The sequence below is a fragment of the Pinus tabuliformis genome, chromosome J (genome assembly GCF_031772625.1).
Source record: "Pinus tabuliformis cultivar Carrire ecotype Pingquan chromosome J, CPIR1, whole genome shotgun sequence".
NCBI classification, from domain to species: Eukaryota; Viridiplantae; Streptophyta; class Pinopsida; order Pinales; family Pinaceae; genus Pinus; species Pinus tabuliformis.
Genome location: NC_142295.1, coordinates 401,776,477 through 401,784,676, shown reverse-complemented (window position 1 = coordinate 401,784,676; position 8,200 = coordinate 401,776,477). Strand labels below are relative to the sequence as shown.

At 36.2% G+C, this 8,200-nt stretch overlaps 1 pseudogene; it reads left to right on the top strand.

Annotated features, from left to right (window-relative positions):
• Nucleotides 1–2,042: 2,042 nt before the first annotated feature.
• LOC149227491 (protein EXORDIUM-like 2 pseudogene) lies at nt 2,043–3,527 on the top strand (annotated as a pseudogene).
• The last annotated feature ends 4,673 nt before the right edge of the window (nt 3,528–8,200 follow it).

Genomic DNA, 8,200 nt, shown 5'->3' with positions numbered 1-8,200 from the left:
TTTTGTAGATGAAAGACCTTGGAGAGCTACACTACTATTTGGGTCTGGAAGTCTGAAGGGATTCTGGCCAGACTTTTCTGTCACAAGGTAAGTATGTCAGGCGTTTATTGAAAAAGTTCAGAATGGATTAGTGCAAAGCTATAGCAGTGCCTTTACAGCAGGATACTAAGCTTCAAAATGATGATGGTCCTAAGGAGGCAGATGCAACATTGTAGAAACAGTTGGTTGGGAGTCTAATCTACTTTACTACAACTAGGTCAAATTTGGTTTATGCAGTCACTGTATTGAGCCAATTCATGACAAAGCCTCTTGAGAGTCACTGGGTTGCAACGAAAGGCGTCTTAAGGTATCTGCAAGGAAACTTAGACTTTGGTATTATTTATACTGTTTCTTTGATGTTAGATTGACGGGTTTCTCAAACTTTGACTAGGTCATAAATCTAGATGACCAACGATCCATAACAGGTTATGCATTCAGCATAGAGTCCGAGGTCATTGCATGGAGTAGTAAAAAGCAGCACTCTTCCAAAGCGTGTCCCAAGTCCTGGCCAAAATATTAATAAAAGAAATTAAAAAGCAACATTAAGTCATTTAGAAATAAAAGAAATTAAAAACCTTTGTTTGACCATTATACCTCTGAAACAAGCCCTCGAAAACCCAGTCATTGAAAAAAAATAACAGAAAAATGTATTTTAAAAAAACTGCATAAACCTATATGACTTAGGGAACTGAGTATCAAGCAATGTGTGCAGCAACATGTGAAGCGGTTCGGTTAAGGAGTCTTCTCCATGATGTTGGAGAAGAACAAAAGGTTGGAACAGTTATCAAATGCGACAACCAGAGCTCTATCAAACTTGCAAATAATCCAGTGTTTCATAAAAACACAAAGCACATAAATACATAGTTTCATTTTCTGAGGGAGAAAGTTCAGTCAAAAGAAATTCATATTGAATATTGTAATACATGTGACAATGTTGTTGATATTTTCACTAAGCCTCTCGGTAGAATCAAGTTTGAATTTTTTAGGGAAATGTTAAGAATACTTGTGAATTGCTTTCTCCATTAAGGGGGAGTATTGCAGATAATGGAGAATATGTAATTTAGGAGAGAGTCGGTTCACTGGAGCCTTAGATTACGAATTAGTTCCTACTTCTTAAGTAATTGTTTTAACTATATATATATATATATATATATATATATATATATATATATTATATATATATATTTATTTATTTATTTATTTATTGTAAGATGAATGGGGTAGAGCGTTTTGCCGAAGACAGTGTCAAAGTGAAGCTCCTCACCTGTGAGTTGCCTAGTTTAATTAATAAAGTTCATTCTTCAATTCTTAACAAAACACATATCTTTGAATAATACAAAATCTGAAATAAATATATTAAAATATCTTTATTATGCTTTCTTTTATAATTAAAAAACATTCCGCTGTATTTAAAAAAAAAAAAACAAACCAACATTTTAACCTCTAAAAAATAAAAATAACGTGTAAAACAAATTGCTTCTTCATCTAATGAATATATTATGCTCTTTTGCTCTAATTACATCATTAGAAATAAAGCTGTGAACTGCCCAAGTCATAACCTACAATTATCTACAAACGTCAGAAAACAGTTCCTTAATGAATAACTATAAACAAAATGTTGACCAAAACATTGCCGAGCACGCTGGATGAGCCAATTTTATAGCATCACGTTAATGAATAACTATAAACCATGTTGACCAAAACATTGCCAAGCAAGCTGCATGACCCAATTTGATAGCATCACGTTTCAGAGAACAACTGTTCTCTTAACTTTCAGTCAACACGCGTCCCAAGGGTGGTGGAAGGAATGGTGAGGCGTGTCTCCTTTAATGCAACACAGTTGTGTAAAATAAGTAGTATGATAAATGGCGTATCTGGAAAGGCATCCTAGCTGTCACTCCTCGTTCATTCAACGAAACGATAGCCTTTTGTTGATCGCCCCCACTCCTTCCTATTTAAATTGGTTACCAACATCATTCTCCCCACACAGCCAGCGAGTGGAACTCCTATTTGTGGGCACGCCCAGACTTTGCCATATAAACACCAGGCCGTTCTTTCTTTCCACCCACCCAGCTGCACCAGAGTGTTATAGTAGTAAAAAAATTTTGGGGAATGGGTAGGTGTATGCTTCTTGTATGTGTGCTGCTTCTGATTGATTTGTGTTCCTCCGTATTGGTGGAACAGCAGCCTCTTGTTGTAACATATCACAATGGTCCCCTGCTTACTACCAGACCCACTGTGGATATCTATGTAATTTGGTATGGTAGATTTACCCCTGTTCAGCGTTCCATCGTGGCGGATTTTGTGCAGTCTTTGGAGACCAGCAAGGCCATGGAGCTCTCTGTGTACAGCTGGTGGAAAACCACTGAAAGATACAGTGGTGCCTCCAACAAGGCCGTCGTCATGACAAACACAAGGCTGGGAAACCAAAAGCTGGACGAGGGTTATTCCCTCGGCAATTACCTCAAGCGGAGCGACATTGCGGCTCTGGTGGAGACAGCAATTGGTTCGAGAGCACTGCCGGAGAATGGCAATGCCGTGTATTTGGTTCTCACGTCCGATGATGTAGCCGTGGAGGGCTTCTGTATGAGTTGTGGATTTCATGCTAATCTCTTGGCCGCCAAGCACCTTCCTCTGCCATATGCGTGGGTCGGCAATTCCGAAACTCAATGTCCCGGGCAGTGCGCGTGGCCTTTTCATCAGCCCATCTACGGCCCCCAGACTCCTCCCCTGGTGGCACCAAACGGTGACATTGGCATCGATGGAATGATCATCAACATCGCCACGGTTCTTGCAGGAGCAGTCACCAATCCCTTTGACACCGGCTATTTCCAAGGCGACGCTGCTGCACCTATGGAGGCCGTCTCTGCCTGCTCGGGTATATATGGAAAGGGGGCTTATCCTGGGTTCCCCGGGGAGCTACTGGTGGATAAAACGACCGGGGCAAGCTACAATGCTCGCGGAGTTAATCGGCGGGATTTTCTGCTGCCAGCTATGTGGGATCCTGTTACCGGATCCTGCAAGACATTAGTATAAATTATTTTTTGTAATTTTCCTGGTTCCAAATGGCCCATAGACACGCAGAGGAGGGAATGGGGTAAACGTAGAATTGGGCGCATGACATTGGTGTGAGTTTTTGTAATTTTCCTGCTTCTAAATGGGCATGAATACGCAGAGGAGGCGGGGGAATTAAGAGTAGAGTTAAGCGCAGGGTCCACAATGTCTATATGTACATACTCTGATGTTTTTTGTATGTTTAAAACGCGTTCTTTTGTTACGATTTGTTTGACACTGGCAAAAACCTCTGGTTTCTGTTTGTTTCAATGTTCTTGGCGAAGAAAGTGTGAGATCCTGTGTAATTTCATCCCACAGCCGTTCCGTCCCTTGCCTGTACACGACTTTTTCTCATTCCATAAGCATTCTCTTTCATTTCCGAACATATCGTCTAGAAAGATAGATGCGGAAACGCCGTGCCATGATGTCATGTTTCTTTTGGACGAATCCGGCTTCTGTATTTAAAGGAATTTGTTACTAGGGTTGGGCTCATACTCGCTTGAGGTGAATTCATGTGCGTGTCAACATAACCTACACCGCTATTTAGTGGATTTGAACGTCGAACCATTTACTTTGAAAAAAAGCTTACAGCTGTGGAGTGGATTTGAACTTCCAACCATATTCTTTACGAACACTTCATATCAACGCGATTCCAAATTATAGCGCCTTATAACCAGTAATTTATTTATTTAAAATTCATTCAAATTCAACATTTATTATATAGTATTTAAAATACTTTAAATTATTTGTTTATTTTAAAGACATTTTAACTCATTACTTATCCGGATGAGTAGTGGATGAGCTGTGGAGTGGATGTAATTGATAGTATTTACATTTCATTCTTTCTTTATGTCTTTATGACTATCTCTTTTATGGGTAATTTTAGTTCATTTGTTGTTAAGGTAGCATTTTTTTATTGATTTAGTTTTTCCTTTTGTAAAATCTTGTATTTTTATAAGATAAGTGTTATCTTGAATTTTTTTGGTGAATTTTTAATTGCCATTTTCATTACCTTTAGTTTGAATTATTTATTTGACTTGTTGTTTAGTCACTAATTTAATGGTCATTTCTTAAGGGTGCAAGTGTAGAAATTCTCACTGTAGATTAATCTTATTATGCAATATACTAAAGCAAAATACTTAATCTACTTCTACAATCAAATTTGCGGAAGCTTAATCGATTTGAGAAAGATCAAACATAACACAGATAACAGAGAAGAATAATCAATACATATGAAGCACAAAAGAATACTATGGGGAAAGCCTCCAATAAAAACCCCGCTATTTGTATTATCATACAAGTGGAAATATCTCAGGATTACACAAAGCTTTAGCTCTCATAGCTATCCAGCTCTCAGTACAATCCCTCACTGCCGCTCATAGACAGAATAGACAACACATATGCCTTCTTCTCTGTCCTCCAAGCCTTCTATTTCCTTATGTTGTTCCTCTGGGATGATTCACCTTCAACCAAGTGGAACACTGCTCTTACACACTGTAAAATTGCGTAATCCTCAAGGAATGAATTCCTTTTGCATGCAAGAGATTTTCTAATAGGAAAATTCTTGCAACTGATAGTACATTGTCCTGCCTTTAATTTCAACTGGGTCTTTGTCTGAAATGACATGCATGAGTTATTTGTGAGAGAATATTCAGTTATTTGGAGTACACTAGTTATATGCATGCATGTCTTAATTGACTGAACTCGCAATCAGTTCTACAAACTGTTTGGAACTAATCTAACTGGACTTAACTCAGTTAACTCAGCTAACTAATTACAACTCAAATACAACTCATCCTTATCTCCTTAATTAAGGGATAACTTCCTCAATCAAGGGATAACTGTTGCATGACTTTACAAAGACTTCATGCTTGAATTTCTCCAATTAATTAACTCAAGATGAATTAATTAATTATTTTTCAAACAACTAGTGAGACTAAATTCGAATTTTAATTCAAGGACAAATTAGAATTGGAATATTTTGAAATGCTATTTTTAGCATTTCTATTTTTAGCATTCTTGTTGCTATTTTCAACAGCAAGTTCTTAAACCTTATTTTTGTCCATTGTGAGTTTACATTTGTATGATTGTGGGATTGGGAGAAAGAGAGACATTTACCTTTATTTGACAGTGGGCATGGTGTTTAATAATACTAACTTTGAGTAGCTTGGACACTATTATGGGTATTGTTATAGTGTGTTTGATGTTGAAATCAATAACTCCTACTTGTCTTATGTATGATCAAATTAAATGTTGTTATTATTATTATTATTATTATTAGTCATTGCAAGGTAGAATTTATCTCTTTATGAGAGGTATATTTCTAAGCATTAGAATGTTGTTAGATCTAATTAGATATGGTAGATTCTCTCCAGCTATTTGGATGGTATTATGTGTGGTTGAGATATTCTCTCGAAGATTTATCAGTGTGGCAAGATAATTTTCTAGCTTGATGAATGGATTTATGTGTTTAAGTATGTACAATTATTTGTTAATAAAACAAATATGTACATGTTTGGTGTGTGTGTGAAAGAAATGCTTACTATCACATTTCTCTACATGGTATCAAAATGGTGTTGGGCTTGACTCCCTAATAGAATTAGTGTATGTGAGATAAGCATGTTTCTTGAGTTATTGCTATATCATGCCCCTAACATTGTGTGAACCATTATTTTTCAGCGGTGATTGTGATTATTTGAGTTTTCCATCATATTGATATAATACACTATTTAGTGTTGTCATCATTGAATCATCATATTGATATAATACACTATTGATATCATTGAATCATCATCTATATAAGATTTTTCATCATCATTAGGAGGAATGTTATCCTCACTATGATTATCTGTACTTTTGAAATACTGACTTGGAGGATATTCTTCATCTTGCCCTTCGTCATTTCTACCCTCATAGTCCTTAGAATTAGGACTAAATGGAATATTTGACTTGATGTTTATTGGATATTCTTCATCATGTGCATTGTCAGTGCTACTCTCATAGTCCATAGGATTAGGACTAAGTGGAAAATGTGATTCTTTACTTACTGGAAATTCTTCATCCTTCCCTTCGTCATTGCTACTCTCATATTCCTTAGGATTAGCAGTACGTGCTTCATCCTGCCCTTCATCACTACTACTCTCATAGTATTTAGGATTAAGTGTAGGTGGAAAATGTGACTCTCTATTTACTGGAAATTCATCATATTGCCCTTTGTCACTATTGCTTTCATAGTCCTTAGGATTAGGACTATGTGAAAAATGTGACTCTCGATTTATTGGAAATTCTTCATCCTAGCCTTCATCACTGCTACTCTCATAGTCCATAGGATTACGACTAAGTGGAAACTGTGACTCTTGATTTATTGGAAATTCTCCATCCCGACCTTCATCATTGATTCTCTCATAGTCCATAGGATTATGACTAAGTGGAAACTGTGACTCTCTATTTATTGGAAATTCTTCATCCTGGCCTTTATCATTGTTGCTCTCATAGTCCACAAGATTAGGACTAAGTGGAAAATGTGACTCTCGATTTATTGGAAATTCTTCATCCTGGCCTTCATCATTGTTGCTCTCATAGTCCATAGGATTAGGACTAACTGGAAACTGTGAATCTATTTATTTGAAATTTTTCATCATGCACGTCATTGTCATTGCTCTCATAGTCCATAGGATTAGGACTAAGTGGAAACCATGAATCTTTATTTATTTGAAGTTCTTCATCATGCTCTTCATCATTGTTGCTCTTATAGTCCATAGGATTAGGATTAAGTGGAAACCGTGACTCTTTATTTATTTGAAATTCTTCATCCTACCCTTCATGAGTGTTTCTCTCATAGTCCTTAGGATTAGGACTAAGTGGAAGATTTGAATCTCTATTCATAGTGAAATAATTTCCATTATATTCATGAATATGAATATAGTTGTTGCATGACGACGATGTTGATGCTTCACAAAGTGAAACTTCACTATCAAAAGAATCCACAGTTTTCAAACAAAAGAGGTTGAATGATACAAATGCACTCTCTCCTAATGATAATATATAACTTAAAGAATGAAAAATTTCCTCCAAAGTTTCCCTCCAAAATTTTTCGCCGAAAATTTTCCCTCCAAAAATTTTGTTTCATGTATTTCCCTCCAAAATTTTCTTCTACAATTTATTGAAAAATTTTAACTAAAATTTTCTCATGAAATTAATCTTTTAAACTAAATCTTTAAATTAAAATTTTAAACTAAATCTTTTACCTAAATTAATCTTTTACTTAAACTATATAACATTTACTAGACAATTGAATATTTTTATTTTTATTTTTTATTATATCTTCTATCACACATTTAAAATAAATTACTATATCAACATAACACGATTTATATATTAAGTTTTTATATATAAAAAAGTAATACCACATTCACCATGCGGTAAACCAATTCCGTAATTTTCGCTATATTATAAATTACTCTATCACCATAATATGTTTATATGTTAAATATATATATATATATATATATACCACATTCACCATGCGGTAAAACAATTTTGTAATTTCCGCTATATCATAAATTTCATTATCACTATTCCCTACATCAAATAACATCAAAGCTTTTCGAGGTTCGTTAAAAGATTTGGAGCGATTTTGTGGAGCAGCTACATTGTTATCGACAACACATTCAACGGAAGATTATCACATTTGAAAGGTTAGTTTCCCTTTTGTTGAGTGCAGGTCTTAAACTCCCATAGGTTTACTAGTAGTTATGTGTCAGTTGGGTTGTTATATTCGTGCAAAATACTAGACAAAAAACACATTCGAGTAAAAAAAAATCAACTTTTTATTAACAAAATTTAGATTCCTTTTACAAATTAAAAATTGACATGAGCTAGGCTTACCCGACAACCCCCTGGCAAGCAGGAGGCCACTATGTCAGCAGTGGGCATGGTGGGCCCGGTCGTGGGCTTCCTGGTTGTGGGCATGTCTTCTCAAGGCAGAGCGGCCCCCTAGTAGGCTAGGGGAGTAATTCTTGGAATTGTCCCCGTGGCCTACCAAGGGGTCACTTTGCCCCGAGCGGGCACGCCCACAGCCAGGTGTGCCCGCCTAGAAGTATTCTAT